This window comes from Equus quagga, chromosome 17, assembly GCF_021613505.1.
Source record: "Equus quagga isolate Etosha38 chromosome 17, UCLA_HA_Equagga_1.0, whole genome shotgun sequence".
Taxonomy (NCBI): Eukaryota; Metazoa; Chordata; class Mammalia; order Perissodactyla; family Equidae; genus Equus; species Equus quagga.
Window position 1 is genome coordinate 30,864,065 of NC_060283.1, and position 21,177 is coordinate 30,885,241.

A 21,177-nucleotide genomic window follows, 5' to 3' on the forward strand; every position below is an offset into this window, starting at 1 on the left:
TCGATTCCATGTAACTTTTTAGAATTACTGTCATTTGAACTTTTTGACGGGATTCAGTTCCAAAAACATCGCTCAGGGACCCAGGTGTGCGAGTCTCTCCTTTTTGTCGAAGGGACGCGTCACTTTGCTGCATCTCCTGAAAGCACGGTTATGGGGTCGGAAGAGTTCTTCCCTATTGACTTTTCCCTTGCAGCTCCTCTGTAATCAAAGTGCACGGGTTTGAAGGTCCTTGAAGATGTACTTGGGGCTCTCAGAACTGCAATTCTTGTTTTGGACAAGCCCACCATATCCGGCATGTGCTGGTGACTTTGGTCCTTTCTGGACACGTTCTGGTCAGTGGATGATTTAGAGCTGAGAAGAACTCCATGCCGTCCTTCTCTGAACCGGCCACGTTTGTGACTCCTCCACTCTGTCTCCCTACTGTATGAACTGGATCCTAACCCTGAGGAGGACAGTCTTGATGATTTAGTTTGTGGGCCCAGGAAATCCAAATCATCATGTGCCGTTCATTTGTGAGCAAGAGAGACTCAGACGGAGATTCAAACAGAAGGTAGAAATTATGGAACAAGACGTTTTCAGAAGGAGGGCTAATAATAATCTCTCACAAAGGATTTGGTGAAATTTCCATTCCCTTGAAAATTTTTTTTGCTGTTTACCCTGAAGAGTTCGATTTCATTTACATATAGAATTCTCTTATACTGTGGAGTAGTTGTATTAAATTACAGCAATGACAGTTTGCATGAAAATGAGAGAGTAAGTTATATGCAACATTTCTTATTTGAACAATTCACGGTTCGTCGTGTCCAGTTTACCCCTTTGTGAGTAATAAGCCCCCAGCTAGTTTCCCTTCCTAACTAGCAGAGTTTGGACAAGTCTCAAAACTCAACCAGGGTGGACTCAAGGAGCGAAGCCTTGTCCAGCTGTCAGCATTTATACTGAACTGCTTAAATATCCCTTCTGATGCTCAGATCTTCCTTCCGAGTCACTTTCTTCCTCTCTGAGTACATTCCGTTAAAATTCCTTTAGTGAGGATCTGTGAGTAATGACCTCATCTATTTTTGTTTGCCTGAAAATGCCTTTATCTCACCGTTGCCTTGGGAGACCGTTTGGCTTATCCTAGATTGACAGTTATGTTCTCTCAACTCTTTGAAGATGAAATTTTACTTTCATTTTGATGCTGAGAAGTCAGCTCAGTCTTTGTCTTGTCTTTCTGACTACTTTTAGTCGCTTCTTGGTTTTGATTTCTTTAATTTCACTAAATGTTGAAATTTTCAGTGTGTAGATATTGATTTCTTTTTATTCTGTTTGGGATTTATTGTACTTCTTAAATCTGAGAATTCATGTCTTCAATTAATTTAAAAAATTCTTAGCTCTTATTTCTTTGAATATTGCCTTTGCCTCAGTCTCCTTATTTTTTTCCTTTCTGGAAATCTGGATGTTAAAGCTTCTTACTCTGTGCTCAATAGCACGTAACATCTTTGGTGTCTTTTAACTTTTGTCTCTCTGTGCTGAATTCTGGGCAATTTCTTCAAGTCTGTCTCTTAGGTTCATAAATGCTGTCTTTTTACAAATTATTTACTCATTTGTCTTCATTATATCTTTTATCTCCTCTGTTATTTCTTTACATAGATTGAATTTTATATTCTGTCCCTGATCATTGCACTGTCTTCAGTTTCATGATGACTTTCACTCACAGGGACTTGTATACTCTTACTAAGTTGCATGGTTTTTGATTGTGAATTTATGTTTCTTGAAAATTTTTCTGTGGGAATTATTAGAGCCTGTGTTTGAAGTGCCTTTCTCCAGAGAGAAAGATTTGCACTGTTGCCGTCGTGGGGTGATGCCAGCTGCGGGCTGCTGTAGTCACATTTCCAGCTCAGTGGTGGTGGTGATTATTTTCCAAGCCACACTGGCAGTGTGAGTTCTGTCCCTAAAGCTATGTGAGTGTGAGCTTTTGGTTGGGAATCCTCAGGAGAGACCTTTTTTCTTCTTTTTCTGCCTCACTAAGACCCAAGACCAAAATAGTAAATCTCCTTCTAAAGGACAGGGTTATTTCTGCCTCATTCTCTGAGATCGTTTCCATTTGGGATTGTGGCATTTTGGAAAGGGCTATTTGGTCTGACCTATGGCCATGATCAGGCCCCAGGCTTTGTCCTCAAGTCCCCACACTAAAGCAGTCTCATGGGTCAGCAGATGTCCTTGGGGCAAATGCCAGCTGTGCATTTCACAGTCAAATTACACTTTCTTCTAGTTTCTGACTTCCAGCTGTTTTCCTTTATCGCAACCTCAGCCATGTTTTCAAACAAATTAAAAAGTTTTTAAAATCCTTTTCTTTAAATGATTTGTATTAGAAGCTCCTCCACTCATCTAGTTGCAGAAACAGAGGGTATAGGCACTATTTTGGAATATGGTGGTGAATGACAAGACAGTAAGATCCAATCCCTCACAGTGTTTACGTTTAGGTGGGAGTGGAGAGAGGAAACAAATAAGCAAGATGCAACGTAATTTCAGATGGTGTTGAATGCTATCATCTTTTAAAATATTCATAGTAGGGGTCGGCCTGGTGGTGTGGTGGTGAAGTTTGTGCGCTCTGCTTTGGTGGCCTGGGGTTCGCAGCTTCAGGTCCTGGGCCTGTCTGGCGCAGATGTTAGCCAGGGCCCATCTTCCTCGCCAAATAATTAACTAATTAACTAAATAAACAAACAGATCTTCACAGTGACCCAGGCGAGGGATTTGGTCTTGTAGCTCTTCGTGTATCTGTGTATTTTTATCACCCCATCACTTTGTTGTAAGATTAATCTACCCATTATGCTGTGGGAGTTGAAGAAAAACACCTCATTATTATGTGATTGGTTAACTCAGTGATAAGACAGCAGGGAGAGGAACCCTTGAATTTGGGCTCAGAGTCAGACAGCACTCACATCCAACTACAGAACTTGTCCTCACGTGATGTGACGTGTGAAGATACATATGAGATTGAAGCAATGTTTTCAGGACAAGCTGGGAGCAATCTTATAGGGCACAAATACAACAGCTCTTTTCAGCAGTTAACTACATTTAAAGCCCTGTTTTCATTAACACAATGTTTTGCTTCATTTTTATCAGTGATATAGACAGATAAAGGAGTAAAAAATAATTAGTCCCTTCAAGCATTCCAACTGATCTCTACCTTTTTAAATTGGAAGCATGGAGAGAGAAGAAAAAGCTGAAAATGTTTTTTTCTTGAACAATGATATGATCAACACGTTCAATGGTAAAGTTGATGCAAGAGATATGGATCCTCCAGGGATCTGCTTTAGGGGCAAAGGCTGTTTGAGAGAAATCTGCTTTTATAAAAGTGTCTCAACATGTGAAGTCAAGAGCCCAGTAAGTGAGTTTGGTTTGCTGAGCCTCTTTGCCCTGATGCAGAAACAGCTCCTCTGATGAGGAGCCCGGAAACGCCCAGGGGTGCAAGTGGGGAGTTGGTGAGATGCTGCGGTTTCAAAGTAGTTGACATTGTTTGGTGCTCCCCAAGTTGATTTTAATTCACTAGTAGTCAGAGAGTCTTACCCTTTTCGGCACCAGGGGCCGTGTTGGCAGTCTGGTGAAGTTTCTGGGCCCTTCTCAGGAAGATGATTTTAGTGCTTAAAATCCACAGAATTGAAACGGAAGCCAAATATGTTGAAATACAGCTTTATTCACAGACCCTGAAGAGGTTCTAGATTATTAACCCCTGTGATATATTTAAATTAATCTCTATTCTTGATGCAAAAAAAAGTAGTTTCCGGTATGTCTGATTTCCTTAATTTCTTAAAAGAGGAAACAGAGCTGGTCCCAGCTCTACAGAAGCGCAGGAAGTCCGCGATCTCACCATGTATATCTGAGTAAAGCACTTCTGCTATGGTAACAACATGGTACCCTGGAGAAGAACCTGGGTTCTCAGTTTTGTACCCATAGGCTTTCCAGTAACATAAGAAATTAGACAAGATCAGTGCTACCTAGGGTTATTGACCTTGAATGTTAAAGATGACCTCCGAAAACAAACGAAAAGAAGGGAAAATAAACAGAATCAATTTATCTTGGAAAGCTGTGGTTTGTTTATTAACCACCATAATAGAATGAAATATTGTGTTTTCATTGTTCTTTTCAATATCAAAGAAAACACTGAACTGCTTCAAATCAGTGGAAACAATCCAATTACACATACTTAGAGGATTGGTTCATTTTATGTTATATTCATATAATAAAATCCTATGCAGCATTAGAAAGAATAAAGATATATGTGCTCTTCTGGAGTGAACGCTAAGATTTGTCATTAACAGAAAAGGAAAGGTATGGGTGAGTGCACTGTGTGTTCTCACTTGTAAAAATGTGTCTGTTGATAAAGCATGAATATTTCTGGAAAGAGGCGCCCCTAACTGGTAATGATGATTATTTCTGGGAAGGGAACTTGAGGTCTGGAGGGTGACGAGGAGACTGGCTTTTCGTTGTATATCTACTTGTATTGTTTAAATGTTTTGCCATGTGCACATATTAGCAGTTCTCATTAATCCATTAAAAAGCGAACTGTCCTTGTTTCTAGCAGCTATTGATAATAAAATGAAATGAAAGCATGCAAAGAATATGTACTAATTAAGCTTGTCAAATAATGTATTTCACTAACTAACACACCACTCTGTGCACCAAGAAGAAATTCTCAACCATTAGGGTTACTGCAAATAAGACCAACGGGTATTGAATTCAGGATACAGGTGGTGAGGCCTCTGGTTCAGGGTTTCCCCCTGCCCTCCTGTGTCCTCCCAGGGCTCGGTCTCTTCCTTACACAACACACAATCTTTGTAGTTATGCTCTCCCCTCCTCCTCGATTTGGTCTGTGAGCTCCTAGAGGCATTTGTTTCACACAGTGCCTGGTGCAGAGGAGGCCAACAACTAATGGTGAAAGAATGAGTCACTCTTGATGCTGCTAGCAGTGGAGTCTAGAGTAGTGGCCCCTGAGTCTTCCTATAGCAGGGCTGGTAGCACAGCCAGACCCATGTCCTGGTGGTTCTCAGCTGGATGGGGGCCAAGGGGAGGGTGGAGGTGATGAAGGGAACCAGGAAAGCCTGAATCTGGTGAAGGCACCATTCCTTGGTGTCCCTAATTTTACCCCCAAACCTCCCTTGTGGAGGTGGTTGCTGGCAAGGAGACAAAGCCAGCAGAACAGTGGGAGCAGTAGGTGGGAGAGAATCAGAAGTTAGGTAACAGCAGTTGTTCCGTGAAATTTTACAGTGCCTTTCAAGAATGAAATTCAGTTTGTATTTAGAATTTGACTTTAATCCAGAAGGAACACACAAGTTGATTAATATCTAGCCTCTGTAAGAAATAATTTGAGTCAGTTATTGAAAAGATTTGTAATCAAGTGTGAATGGGATGTCTGGTCATGCTCATTCATTTATTCATTCATGCATTTACTCCATATTTATTGTTGAGGCATTGTGTCCCATGAGGGATACAGAGATGAATTAGATAGGTCTTCTTCCCTAAGTAGCTGATCACGAAAAAGTAATTCTGCATAATGGTTAAGAATGATATATTGGATTGAGATTCCTGGGTTCACATCCTGGCTTCATTACTTGCCACCCCTATGACCTTGAGCTAGTTGTTTAATCTCTTTGTGCTTCAGTTTTCTCATTGTTAATATGGGGATAGTAGCACCTATTTCATAAGATTAAATAAGATAACACGTGTAAAGTGCTTAGGACAGTGCTTGGCGTCATCAGGATTCAATAAATGTCAGTTTTTTTTTAAAACCATTAATTGATTCATTGAACATTTTTGGAGCTCCTGCTCTGTGCTAGGCACTGCTGTAGGTACTGGGGGGCAGGGACATAATTCCTCTTCTCAAAGAACTGAGCCGTTGGTTGGTGTAGTAGTTATCTTTTTCTTTGTAAAAAATTTCCCAACAGGTAGTGGCTTGAAACCATGGTAGACGTTGCATATCTCTCACAGTTTCTCTGGGTCAGGAATTCAGGCTCGGCTTGGCTGTGTGGTTCTGCTTGGGGTATCTCAGGAGGTTATAGCCAATATGCGGGCCAGCACTGCAGTCATCTGAAGGCTTCACTGGGGCTGGAGGATGCATTTCTGAGGGATCTTCTCCACATGGGCGTCTGCATGGCACTGCTTGAGTGTCCTCACAATATGGCATCTGGCTTTCCTCAGAGCAATTGACCCACGAGGCCAAGCCAGAAACTGTGACGCCTTTTATGACCTAGCCTCAGAAGCCAAACACCATCACTTCTGCTGTTCTATCAGTGGCACAGCTCAACCCTGATTCAGTACAGGGAGTTGAGGGGATCATACACAGGCTTGGGTACCAGGAGTTGGGGGTCCTTGTGGACTGTCTTGGAGGCTGGCTATCACAGTTGGGGAGGAAGACATGTAATGATAGAAAAAGTGCAGTGGTGGAGATCTACCACAGGGAGCTTCTTGTGGCAGCCCAGTCTTGTCCGGAAAGGAGGAGGTGAAGCTTGAGCTCAGTTTTGAGGAAACAAAGAACTGCGGCTTTGTGTGTGAGGAAAGGGGGTATCTGGGGCAGAAGGAACTGCAGGGGGAAAGGCACAGAGGCAAGAAAGAGCATTGTATACCCTGGAAGCTTCAAGTACATCTGTTGGCGTGGAGCAAAGGTTCTGGTGGGGACGGACAGAAGGTAAATGTGGCGGTGATGCCAGCACTGACCTGCCTGTATGAGAATGATGTGATGACAGTAGGGACAAATGGTGACAGCTGCACTTACACTCACAAATGAAAGAAAATTATTTCATATTCTGTAAGGATTTGCTCTGTAAAATACCTTTGTGGTGTTTGGGATGCCTATGCATATGTCCATCTGTCTGTCCATCCATTTCTCCGTCTGTCCGTCCATCCATCCAACTAATCAATATTAATTGTATTTGGACCATATGACAAGTTGTCTCTTAAGAAGATGGCCAGCACAGTCTCTGTTTCGTGCTCACACACACAATTTTAGTGTATTCTGCTTTACTGTTTCTTCATAGCACTAACCACTGCTTGGCATTGTATTGTATTTTATGTTTATTGCCTGTGTTCATTTAGAATATAAACTCCAAGAATATAAACTCCAGGGACTTTGTCTGTGTTTACATCATTATGCCCCCAGTGCCTGGAATAATGCTGGCATGTATGAGGGGCGCAGTGAAAATGTGGTTGAATAAATGAGTGAAGCGAGCTGACAGAAGTATGCAGGGGGTGCTGTGGCAACTGGGACGGAGGAAATGACCAGCTCTTCCAGAGGTGGGGAAAGGAGGTGGTTAGAGACGATTTTGCAGAACACTTGCTGTATGAATTGAGCTTGCCAGCTGGATGAGCTGAGGATGAGCGTTCGAGACAGAGATCATGTGAGCAAAGGAATGGAGATATATGAGAGCATGGTCTCAGTTCTACATGATGCTTGTCTCTCTCTAGGTAGTTTGTGAAAGTAAAAGTATATTTACAAGATAAGAAAAGCTTCTTCCAGCAGTGGCTTTTATATAATAATTCATTTTTAAAAAACCATGTCAGAGGAAGCATCCTTTGCAGATAGACTTAAAACTCCACTAGTTGATGGAAGTTCTTGTGCTGTGGCTGTAAATGAGACACGAATATCAGAGCTGCATGTCCTTCCAATCAGAGACTTTTACCCTCAATACTCCATGCATTTCTCTTTTAGAATGTACTTCCTTGCTGCGGTGGCCATACATTTAGTTTTCCCTATAGACTTGACATGAGCTGGATTTTTTGGCATCTCTGTTGACTTGAAGATATTTTTATGTCAGACTGCTCCTAGATAGAGCCATAGTTAGGATATTTTGCAGTAAAGAAGCTTGCAGGATGTTTTGACGAGGGTTAGTTGAATCAGATATTGTTTGTACTACTGTCCTCTAGGACCAACTTGAGATCTTTCTAGGTTACTATTTCCCCAGTATTCTTCAGAGCAGGAGTGTTGGCACACCCAAAGGTGCTTCCATGTGGCCCCTGCTTGTCCCTTGTGCATGAACTTCAGCAAACACGTGCTCAGAGGCACAATCACACCTTCATAGATTTCCAGGTACTGTGTTTATGAGATTCTCCTCAGGGCAGCCATGTTCAGGTAATCTGAAAGTATTAGCACCTTTGAAAAGCATTTCAAAAGAAGCAACTTGGACCCCAGAATTTTCTCTGGTGCCCATTTTCTTTCTTAGTAACTCACTTGAGTTTTTTCTTCTTATGCACATCTACTCACACTTAGCAATGTAATTGTTCAGTCTCAAAGAATAAACCTTCATTATGTTACAGAGGCAATTACTTTTTGGTTCTACTGAAAAAGTGGAACTCAAGTTTGATCCTAAATTGGAATAAAAAGTTAATAGTAATTGTCTCTGGGCAGTGGGATTATGGGTATTTTTCTTCCTTCTACTTTTTGTTTTTTCCCCAAAATGTCAATAATGAACATGTATTATTATTATCTAGTGGGTTTAAAACCAAGAAACCTTCTGGAAAATTTGCTTTTCAACATTTGTGGATCTCTAGGCATTCTTTTTGCAAAGTGGATCCTGATTCCTCACTCCTTTTCCTCTTCGGAGCTCGCTTTTTGATGTCAATAACGGTGGATTGAGTGATGGCTTCAGATGGCAGAGGAGGATTCTCATTTAACTACAAGTTGCCTGGGGTGAGGTAGAGCCAAGCAGATGAGACCACTGGGGTCATCCAAGGCTGGGTCAGGCTGCCAAAGAGGAGACGTGTATTCCCACCCCATAACTCTTAGTTCCCGTCAAGCAAGTCCAGAAACAACTGTATTTCTGTGGCTCTCTGTTGTTGGTAATCGGGCCTGTGAAGCTACCAAGCCCAGTTTTGCCCTGGCAGTGTCTGCCGATATACCTTTTGGCTGGTATTTTTGAGATTCTATCTCCTGACCATCCCCTCTGACCTCATGGTTGCATCCTCCTCCTACTAAAATCACAAACATCAGGAGGTTTGTGGGCACACTACCTCTGCCTGGCCCAGGGTAAACAGATGCTTCTGTGATGTGTCCGATGAAGTCCAACTCTGGAAGAAAAAGAAGGTAGCAGGTTTGAGCAAAATAAGACATCCTTGAAAATAGACCCTAAATATTTGAGCAGCTCACGAATTTTCAGCTCCCAGGCTCTGATTCCTGCAGAAAGCACACACAAGTGACAAAAATAGATGAAATCAGCCTTCCAGCCAACCCACTAGCCATATATCACTGTGCGTCTTGAGCAAATAGCTATTTGCAAAGCTGCTTCAGTGCCTTATGGTGACATGGCATAAACGTATGCTCTTCCTTAGATGAGGGTTTCAGAGATTACTCAGTGAGTCGGATAACTGGATACCTCATCAAGTCAAAACGTCAAAAACTTCTTTATCTTAAAGATGAAGAAAGACGAATATAAGGAAATCCCCTAATACCCAACCCCTTGGGATGAAAATGGGCAAGTGTGGGCTTTCAGTCCAGGTGTGAGCAGAGAAACCATCCTGGGGAACCCCTCAGGAGAGCTCCCTGTGCCATTCCTCGGTTGCAGCTTGCTATTCTTTGCTCATCTCCAACATTGGCAAAAATCTCCAGCCCTACAGAGACTGAGCGGTGCGTTGACTTCCTGATTTCTGTTTTCCAGAAGTGTGCTGGACAGGATGATAGCAATTGTAGGCTCTCCAATAGGGAGTTCCTAAACTTCATAAATACTGAATCAGCTGCCTCCACCAAGAACGGGACCCGGATGTCCTTGACCACATGATGAAGAAACTGGACCTCAACTGTGATGGGCAGCCAGATTTCCGAGAATTTCTTAATCTCGTTGGCGGCGTAGCTGTGGCTTGCCATGACTCCTTCCTCATGGCTGGCCATTCCCACAAGCAAATCTGAGGAGCCCTTGGGCCTGGCCTCCAAACCCACGCCCTTTCCTTCTAGCCTTCCTGTCTCCATTTATGCTTCATGGGCCACACATTCCCTGAGCCCAGTGCACCCACCACCTCATGTAAGCCACTCCTGCTGGTTTAAAAACAATATAGTTTTTAAAAACACGCACACACTCAAACCCTTAGGCTTGTAGATCTCATTAAATTTCTTTCCAACAGTTGTCTTTATGAGGGCCTACTGTGTGCAATTCACTGAGGATTCAAAAAAGAAGACATGAATTTTCCCTCAGGGAATTCATAACTTTAGATGGGCAGATGGGACCCACATACAAATAGATTTTACAAAGTCGGCGGTGAACATTCCCCCAGGGAAGGCATAAAGTGTTATGGGCTCTTAACTGTTTAGAAGAGGTCAACATAAACAACCAACCTGCATATAAGCATCCATAGAAACATAAAGAAACGTGTTTATTTTGCTGAAGTTTCTCTAACGTATGGCCATTTCCCCTACGTTATTTCTATTTATAGCACACACTGTGGCAAATTTATCATCATGCATAAATGTCACTAAATTCTGCTCAGTCTTTACTCCACGTTACTGTGTCTGCTTGGTGGCGGAGGGGCTGTTGGAGGACTGTTGCCCTGCTTTTGCCTGGAAGAAGACAGAGTGTCACACCTGTGAGACCTCATCACCGCCCTTCTCCACCAGTTAGTCTGTTTCAGTGGAAGGAGACTGAGTTACCTCCAGAAATTGTCCCAACCCAGAGAACTGAATTGGACAATCTGAAAAAAACTCAAAATCCAAGACCTCCCTTCTCTGTGGACAAGTCTCCATACAGCCAGCCCCTGCTTTCCTTCTGCTCTTTTAGTGTTGCTGGGGCTCCTCTGGAGTTCAAGAGCACCTAGCTATCGTTTATTGAGTCCCTCCTACATCCTAGGCATTTTACGTACATTTACCTCGAATTCTCTCACATTATCAGATGAAGAAACTGAGGCTGAAAAATCAACTAATCTGGCCAAGATCACATGGCTAGAATTTGGACCCCAGTCTGCTTGCCTCCAGAGACCAATGTTTTCCCCATTGTGCTAGGCTCCTTCTAAGTAGCTATGCTATCTATATATCTATGCTATAGATATGCTGTGCTGTCAAGATTCCAGTAAGAGAGGAGATACTCTATTCAAAGGGAAAAAAAAGCCCCCAAACCCACAGACTTTAAAAAGAGTCTTCGTTTACCCTTGATAATCTCTTCATCGTCCTGCCCTTCTCCTCATGTCCAGGAGGCAGGTGAAAGCTGGAGATGCCCATGGTAGCTGCCCCCACTGTGGCTGGGAATGTTGGTCCATCTTTCTCCCGGTGGTGACTGCTGTTCACGAGCTGGCTTTACCTCTCGCCCAGAGTTCAGCCCGTTGGGCCTTTCTCTGAGAGCCTCTCTCCCGTCTCTGAGGGTCTTTTTTTCTCGGTGGATCTTCCTCCTTTGCAAGGACTTGGGGTCTGGGATGAGTGAGGTAGGTGGTGGGGAAGGGCTCTCTCTAATCTTTTTAGGAAGCAAGAGCTTTTCCTGAATGCTTCCTAGTGCCTGTTCTGGTGTCTCAGACTTGGCCAGAATGTACTCCTGCTTAAGCTTGGAAAGGAGTCTTTCCAGCCAGACTCGCGCTTTTAAGATTCTTGTGTTGACTTTGGCTGTTTCCCGGGAAGCTGCATGCCTTCTCCACTGCTCCACTGAAAGAGCTCTGCTCTTTCAGCTCGAAGCTGGATCCTTGCAAATAGGATTGATGAAGAGAATGAGACACTGAGCGTGTCAATGAATCGCAGAGTTGTGAGAATTTGAGATTTTGTGGAGGAATCATATTATTTCTGGAGAGAACGTCTGCAAAGATGGGGGGGGGGTCCCTGAATTTTTCTGGAAAGGATTTTAGTTTCAGCTTCTTCCACATCTTAGGATGACTGGCGAGGGAAGGGACTTGGAGTAATGGTTATTATAGTAAGATTGTGGCGCAGGGAGCTTCTAGTCGATGGTAAGTTCAGGTGTGCATCATCCATATGACACTGCTGGCTGAAAGAGCCGACTCACTCCTAGGCCACATTAGTAGAAATTCGATATCTAAAATCAGAGGTGTAGTTGTTCCCCATCCTTGGAGATGCTGGGGAGCTGCTCCCAGAGTATTTTATTGGGTTCATTTCTGGAATTTCACTAGTTTAATTCTGTTTTTTTTTTTTTTTGGAGGAAGATCAGCCCTGAGCTAACTACTGCCAATCTTCCTCTTTTTGCTGAGGAAGACTGGCCCTGAGCTAACATCCATGCCCATCTTCCTCTATTTTATACGTGGGATGCCTACCACAGCATGGTGTTTGCCAAGCGGTGCTGTGTCCGCACCCGGGATCCGAACTGGCGAACCCCGGGCCGCCTGAGAAGCGGAACTTGTGAACTTAACCACTACGCCACTGGGCCGGCCCCTAATTCTGTTTTGTTTAGGGAATTGTAGAATCTTTCTGGGTCACTTTTTTTAGCTCAAAAAGCAGGAGTTGTTAGAGGTGACAGGCATCTGATAATATCATGAATATAATTGCATATGACCAAGGAGATTAAGTTTCAACTTAAATTCCTAACAAATCAGATAAAAATAGCTTAGAAATATTAATAGTTAATCATTGTTGAGCATCTGCAGTATCTGCTTTGAGTAATGTTTACTTTGAAAACCACTTTTATTATTCTTAATCTATATGAAAATAAACTCAAAAATAAAACACAGTATTAGTTCATTCCACATGCAGTTGATCCTTTCTAGGTGAATGCTGCCAGGCGAAATGGTATGGAGAATACAAATGAGAATGGCATGTTCTTCCCTCCCCTCCTTCCTGGGTTTGTACTCCTGTTACCAAAATGTTTATATTCTATTTGGGGAAACAAGTAATACTGAATAAAAAGTTAAATAACAATTAAGGGCAAGAATAAGATCCCTTTCAACGGAAAACTAAGACCCGACTGTCTGCAAGCAGCTGTCGTGCACGGTCTCTGCCTGGAGCGAAGACGGAGCACGAGAGGCCCGGCGCTGATGAACTGGATGTAAAGAAGGGCCGGAAGTCAAAGGGAAGTTTGCTGAGAACTCTGCAGACCCTCCATTGTGCACTAACTATTCTTACTTTCAAACAATTGTAACTAACTCCATTTCTAGTGTCCCAGTGTTAGCAACCGAGGCAACAAATGAGATGGAAAAAGAGGCTACCACTGACTCAGGCAGCTACCTTCTTGCAACAAGGTAGGCAATAAATAAATATAGGCAGACACTGGCAGTAATAGGGCTTGACATTAATAGGTAGGCAACAGATGTGACAGGAAGGTATAAAAATCTGTGCATGGGGTGCGTTTAAATAGCCCTGCCGAGCCCACCCTGAGGGTTTCATTGCATTAAGGTGCATTATAGTAATTGATGTGTTTCTCCGGAGTCTGATAGCCTGGGTTCACGACGCCGACCCTGAGGCCTGCAGGAGAGATTAAGTTATGCTCAGTGGATGCTGTTTAAGAAGGTATATGAGTGTACTGTATTTTTTTTTCTTAAACCAGTTTAGAAAGACATCCTTCCTCTTGTCTAAAGTAGTGGTATTGTCATAGAAGAAATATCTTTTGAAAAGAAAAGAGAAATAAGATGAAAAGGAATTGCTGCTTAAAAAAAAAGTCTGAAAACCCTTTGGCAAAGCAAAGGTTTTATGAGTGCTACTTAGTTTTCCAGAAAGCTTGGTTAGCCTCAAGGACTCCTCCCAGGGAATTCTCTGGATTGCCAGCAATGATAAATGCTATATAGCTGTGCTGTCCAGTGCTGGCCACAGTCACATATGCCTGCAGAAACTGAAGAATTCAGTGCCTCGGTTGCACTGGCCACATTTCAGGTGCCCACCAGCTACTTGTGGCTAATGGCTACTATATTGGACAGCACAGATAGAAAATATTTCCATCCGAAAAGGAAATTCTTTTGGACATCGTTGCCTTAGAAAGTCAGGAGGAAGCAAGCTTTGTGTGGGGGTTAAAGCCATCGTATAGACACCTGTCAGTATTAGTCTCTTGTTTGCTTTGCTGTTTGAGTACCTGAATTAACTTCATAGTGAAATTCCAGTTAGGTTTGGTTCTGTTAGAATCATAGTCAGAAGAATGGTGTATCTGAAATGATTTCATGGGTGTGATGCTTCTGCATAGTTTTAGGGGCAGCCAGAAAAGTTATTTGAAAATGTGATGCTTCTATAAGCCTTTTATCTAAAGGTACAGAGTGTTCTGGAAAAATCATAGAGGTCACAAGGCTCTTGGTTAATTCATGCTAAGTGATTGATGTACTTATCTTCATTTTTTTCAGAGTTCATTCTGCAAGATACATGTTGGAAGCAGTAGGGAAAAAATCTCAACCTAGTCTTCTAAACAGATTTTAGAGAGCAAAAATGTTCCTTCTTAACAAATATGTTCAGCTGAAACACTATCATGTCTTAAATTACCTGAGGAGGAAATATTTACCAGCTCACCAGTGGTCCAGTCTGGGAGTGATGGTCGTGATAAAGAAGACCTCTCTCAGGAAAAGTGGAAGACCAGTGAATTACAGGGAAGATAAAGTATTTGATTACTGGCCAACAGGACTCTTCTTCAGCTGGTTGATAGTCTTCACAATGTATGTGGATTTAAAATGAGGAGAAACTAAAATCAGTTTAATAGGTAACTTATAATTTGAGCAGGGAACAAAATGACTTTCTCCATCTTAGAAAATGCAAGTCGGTGACCTAATTTATTTTTCCCCCAAGGGCAGCTGATGCTGTGTTGGAGGTGGCGGTCATGAGAGTGTTGGAACGGTCCATGCATGCCATTAGCAACCTAGCTATTTTATGCATATGACTTGATGAAAACATACTGGTTTATTAAACATGCTGAACTTGGTCAGGCACATGTAGGAAACACCTTCTCTCTCCTTTTTACTTGCTGAGGAAGATTCGCCCTGAGCTAACTTCTGTGCCCATCTTCCTCTCTTTTGTATGTGGGCTGCTGCCACAGCATGGCTGCTGACCAGTGGTGTAGGTACAGGAACTGAACCCGGGCCATGGAAGTGGAGCACGCCACACTTAACCACTAGGCCACGGGGCCAGCCCTCTTTGCTCTTTCTTATACCTGTCCCTTTCAATTCCTTAGCTTAGTTCTGGCCACTCTCAGATAATAAGCAAATAGTCTCCTTTCCCATGTATTAACAATGTCCATCCAATGTAATATCAAAATTCAGTTAAAAATTGTTTTAAAAAGTCCAATTTAAAACATTCACCCAGTTTAAAACTTCTCCCCACCCCCAGCTCAGGCCTCCTTGGTCTGGGAACGGGCATGGGGAGGACAGATGTGTACTCGTTTCATCTCCACTTCTTGCTCCCCTCGTCCTTCCCTAAGCTGCTGTGGTGAGGGGGTTTAGGGGGTGGGGAGGAATGGCAAGAATCAAGGATGAGGAACGATTTTACCTGATACAGTAGTTTGATACAGGGCCTTCTGCGTTGGCAGATGCACAGTTGCTGGTTCATTGAAAGGTACTTTTGAGGGTTCTCTGGGACCCCCATTGCTGAGGCTTCTCATTTTTCCAAGTGAGGAAAGAACTTCAGTGCCCTCTCTCGGGGGTGGGGGTATGTTGAAATACAGCACATTGGCAACTCTCCACAGAAAGGATCTTTGTCTTCCCAGTGAATTCTTCCCTGTCTCTCCTAGAGCCTGGAGGTGGGTGGCTGGGGCTCAAGCTGGCAGGACTGGCAGTGCAGTTCTTGGCACTGGATGGTCCCAGATATGAGGGTTCTTGGCATTTGTTGAATGGTTTTGCCTTTGGAACCTCAGAAACTCTGAGACACAGAATAAGTGGCCTTTAACATCCTCTTATAAAAGCATGTGGACCTGTCAGCCAAGAGGAGGCCTAGTTCAACAGGCTTCTCACTGTGAACCCTGATTCCCAAATACTTGGTAATGAGCCCAGGAGTTCACTTTAACATGGCCACTGCTCACAAGGATCTAAGTTTCTATTGGGAGAAAAGACATAAACACAAGTTCAGTCTGTATTACAGGTAATCCATTGCTCATCTGGGTGTTTCCATAGCATTCATTTAAGAAGTATTCGTTGAACCTACTGGATTGTGGGTAGGGTGGTCAGGGAAGACTTCCTGGAGGTGGTGAGCTCTTCTGAACTAGGTTTTGGAAGAGGAATAGGATATGCCTACAAAGATGAGTGGTACCATGTTTAGGCCCAGGCAATAGGGATCCCCCTCGGGCCCTGGCCCTCCTCCATCTGTATATCTCCATGGGGCAGGGGATATGCAGGGCCAAGGGACCAGGCCCACCCAGAGCTCATGCCCTCCTTTCTGGAGTCTGGAATGTGTGACGTGCTCTGGTACTCAGGACCCAGGAATTTCCTGTCCACGTCTGCCTCCGTGGCCTGTGTGGCCTCATCCCCTCCTCCCAAGGACAGACTATGACACCAGTGTGTGTACCTATAGACATAAGAAGTAACCGGTTGAGGTGACTGAGGTAGAAGGATTTGTATGTACAGCCTAGCATTTCCATTAGCACGAGGCCACTTGTGAGGTGGGATGGAGCTGGAGGTGAGAAAAGATGGTGGGGCTGGCTGGGGACCGAGCCGGGTCGGAGTGAGAATTCTGCATTTGAAGCTGGCCTGCTGGGCCATTAGGAAGGAACCAATATCAAGATGGGCTAGAACATACCTTTTTAAATAATTTGTCAGCTTGATTTCTAACTTTGAGATATTTACGTTTATGGCATGTGGGCCTCCATTTGGACTCTGCTCCCAAGGCCTCCAGTTGTTAGGAGTGGGGCTGAAGGTGAGCACATTAATGTGGGTGATTGATGGCTTCAGGTCACAGGGGATAGAAGATGCTCTAGATTAATGAGAAAAGAATCCTCATTAGGAAGAGATCCAAGAATCAGGTGTGTTTCGGTGAAACCTGCAGCTACAGGGAGGCTCGGTTTGGCGGAGTAAGGCCGGCTGCACTAGGGAGATGAGGGCCCCGGGGGAGCTGTGTCAGAGGGGCCTGTCTTGGATGCTGACACATGGTGCCTGGCACAGAGCGGGACTTGAGAGTTATCCCTGGTTGGCAGCCTCACGGTTGGCTGTGTTTGCAGGACCAGTCATGTGCAGAGTAGCGATGTCTGAGACAGAGGGAGCGCTAAGAAGAAAAAGGGCAGGTGGCTCCTACCCAGGTGTGTTTTCCACTCATGATTGTGCTGATCAGTGACAGGAGTCACTTTCCTGCTGAGGCCAGTGAGAGCTTGAGGTGCCACTGGGCTCTTGCTTTGCTCCCCATGAGAAGATTCAGGGAACACGCAGAATCGACAGTGTTAAGCTTGAGAGCACAAGACTTAAGATCTGGGAAGTGGTGGCGCCTGAAAGTGATAGCTGGGGTGGGAGGAGTGGCAAGTGAGGAATTTCAAGGTTTTAAACAACGTGTTTATTACCTACGCTGCTTTTGTAATCCTCAATCCCCCAATTTTGATTGCAGTTACCGGCTGCTATGAGATGGGCTTTTTAAATGGACTGCATTGATAAATGTGGGCATTTGGGTGCTGGTGGAGAGTCCTTTTCAACTTCACAGCAGCCTGACTTGATAATAGTGTGGAAGGATGCTGGGCTTCACCCATTTAGCTCAGACACAGCTATTTCTAACCTTCTTGGAGGAGGGATTCACATCTGTATTCATTTGTGTCTGTTCTCCGACTCCACCCCTTCAGAGGGCTCCTTCCTCCATGTGTGTGCACGTGTGTACATGTGTGCTTGCGCGTGTGTGTTGGGGAGAGGAGGTGGCCACGGCAGGGCTCTCTGAAGGGGGTTTGTGTCAGCTCCTTTGGAAATGATCACATGCGTCTGGAGCCTTATGTGACAGATCTGCCATCTAATGTCACATTGCCTCTGGCCACTTGGCTGTGCTCCGTCTGACATAAGTCCTGTCTCATCATGCTCAGCCCAGGAGGGTTTGCTTGGTGCAACAGTGTCCTATTAGCAGCATGACATATTGCTTTTTATTTGTCACTATAAAAGGGGTGAGGAGTTGAAAAGCCAGTGTCCTGGAGGAAATGGAAAACCGATTCTGATTCATGGCCTCCATCAGTGCTATCCGTCAGTCCTTTCTTTTGTTGGGCTTGTAGAAATTGCCCTCACCCCACCTGCTCCTTTTATCTTTATTTCTTCTCTCCCTTAGCAACCCACAGCATATCACGTATGTCCTCCCCACTCTCCCTACTCATGAGAGCAATTCCTTTCAAATAAAGTGATTAAAATGCATGAGCACTCCCTGCCTGTTGCTGCCGTGCACGGGGCTCTCTATACCACTCAAACAGGCAAACGACAGTTAATCCTAAGTGCTCACTGGCCTCAGGGAGGGACCTCGGCTCCACAGGAGAGGAATTAGAAAATTGGCTTTTCAGGAGTACCTCTTGCTGGGCGGGGTGGGAGTGCAAAGACTGAGATGAGGTGGGGGCAGAGGGAGATGTGTGAGCATGCGCACACCTGATTTTGAAATGCTCCACACACAGCGCAGCCCAGGGCAGCTGCCTGGCCTTGGGGGATGGGATGCGGGATGGAAAAGAGATTCTGTTTGTGAAGCTCACACGGTTGTGTGTATGTATGTGAGGGGTGAGTTAATGGGTTCCCGGTGTCTTGGAGCCATCTATTGGCTTACAGACCTGGAGTGATTTGAGGGCTGCCACGTTCAATCTTGTCATTAGCTTGCTCAAGTTCATGAATATTGCGAATGTGTGTGTTATTTGCTGCCTGGTACTCAGTTACATATTGTTGGTCGCAGGGAGATTTATACATATTGGGGCAGTTGTAAGCCTTGGGATAGTATGTTTAATTAAAAGTAATTCCCTTACCTGTGTGCTCCTGCTAAGTAAATAAATCAACAAAAATCCCTCTTAAGGATTTACATTTTGTTCTTGCAAAGATTGGAGCAGGCAGAGACGATCCTGAGGGAAATGGGGTTCCTGGTCTTTGCTGTGTGGATTATTGAAAGTGGATTTGCACGTACATGCTTATATGCAGAGAAAAACATTCCGGAAGAGTAAACACCAAAATGCCATGTGTAGTTATCTTTGCACAGTGGGATTATGGGAGACTAATTTTCTTCCTTTTATTTAATCTCTATTTTCTGATTTTTCTGCAGTGAAATTGCTTTGCTGGGGTATTTAAAAACAGGTTTGATGGGCCGGCCCGGTGGCACAGCAGTTAAGTGCGTAGGTTCCGCTTCGGCAGCCCGGGGTTCACCGGTTCAGATCCTGAGTGCGGACTTGGCACCGCTTGGCAAGCCATGCTGTGGCAGGCATCCCACATATAAAGTAGAGGAAGATGGGCACGGATGTTAGCTCAGGGCCAGTCTTGCTCAGAAGCAAAAAGAGGAGGACTGGCAGCAAGTGTTAGCTCAGGGCTAACCTTCCTCAAAAAAAAAAAAAAGCATTGGGGCTGGCCCAGTGGCGTAGTGGTTGGGTTCCCACACTCCACTTTGGCAACTTGGAGTTCACGGGTTTGGATCCCGGGCATGGACCTACACACCACTCATCAAGCCATGTTGTGGCAGTGTCCCACATACAAGATAGAGGAAAATTGGCACAGATGTTAGCTCAGGGACAATCTTCCTCACACACACACACACACAAAAACCATTAAAATTGAGTTGGGGAGTTGATCTTTCCTCTGTATATACAAAATTTCTTATCTCTAAAGAGTCATCAGTTCTACATCACGTTTTTATAAGAAATGGATTTTTCTTTGCGACTGTGTGCCAGGCACTCTTCAGGCATTACTTTCAGTTGTTTCAACATCACTGTGCGGTCAGTGGTAGCATCTGCATTTTTGTAAATGGGGTACAAAGACGTTCACCAGCCTGCCTGAGGCTGCACAGCAGGTGAATGCTGAGCTGGGATTGGAGCAGATGCCTGACTCTGAACTTGGGGTCTTTGCGTGTGCCAGGCTGCTCGCTCAGCACGCAGGCGTCCGCACCGTTGCTGTGGGGCTGGTAGGTGTTTCCTCTGCCTCCTGATTGCTCTTCGGCCCCAGGCATTTAATTCTAGCTTATGCCTGAATAACGAAGTGATTCACGCCTGTGCAGCCCGTGCTCCCAAAGGGCCCAAGTGTTACTACTGCTAAATAAATTATCTATTTTAAAAAAAGAACTATCCAAATAATAAAATCAGGGGCCGGCCCTGTGGCCGAGTGGCTAACTTCGTGCGCTCCACTTCGGTGGCCTGGGATTTGCCTGTTCGGATCCTGGGTGTGGTCATGGCACCCCTTGTCAGACCATGCTGAGGGGTGTCCCGCATGCCACAACTAGAAGGACCCACAACTAAAGTCTACAACTATGTACTGGGGGGATTTGGGGAGAAAAAGCAGAAAAAAAAATCAGCCAACATTTATAGAGTACTCGCCGTGTGCCATACATCTTAAGTCTTTGAAATGAACCGGCTCATTATGTTTTTACAACAGCCCTGGGAGGCAGATATCATTATGATCTTCATTTTGCAGATGTAGAAATTAAGGCATCAAGACATCTCAACTTGTGTGGGATCGGCCAGTGAGCGAGGGTTAGGTCCAGGCAGTCAACTGCAGAATTGCAAGCTTCCTCAGGACCCGATGCTGAAGCAAGTCTCGGCTTCCTTCTGCTGGCTCAGCCCCGCTGAGGCTCTCTGGCGCTGCAGCCAAGGCTGGGGAGAGCCTCTGGAGGAGAGGACGGCGTGTGCCGAATCCCAAAGCACGTCTGAGTCGTTTAGTGGCTAGGCAATTCCTAATTCATAAATGGGTCCCGCCATGGGCAGAATTTATCAGTCGGCAGAGTTCTTCGCTCAGGCCTTTGCTGGAGAGTATCGTGACCTGTCTAATAGACCAGCTCTCGGTACAAACTGGATGGAGAACAATGATATTCAGGGAAGATGATTTAAGGAGCATATTCTCTACTTCTCTGGATACATTAGTTCCATCTGTGGGTGGTAGTAGACCATGAGAAGGTGTCATTCTTGACCACATGACCTTATCCATGGAAAATTGTTTTCATTAAGCTGTTTTTATATTAGCCTTCTAATTGTTTTTGAAGGTTTTAACAAAATTACCTGCAATGTACCCCTTATGTAATATCTCTAAGAAATTTTTCTCTCAGTTTTGTACTAGGAAAAGCTTTGGCTTCCCTGAGAAGCTAGTGGGTTTCTTTTCAAATAGTAAGAATTACATAATTCAACCTGCGTCTGCCTTTGCCATGGCTGCCAGGAAGCTCAGCGGTAGAGAAACAGTGTGTTCAGTGAGAAGGGGCCTGAG

At 44.4% G+C, this 21,177-nt stretch overlaps 1 protein-coding gene across 1 annotated transcript in view; it reads left to right on the forward strand.

Moving 5' to 3' along the window:
* The window catches only part of KIAA1549L (KIAA1549 like), a gene marked incomplete at its 5' end in the record, with an annotated part of 272,381 nt that overhangs the window by 61,499 nt on the left and 189,705 nt on the right, over window positions 1-21,177 (forward strand).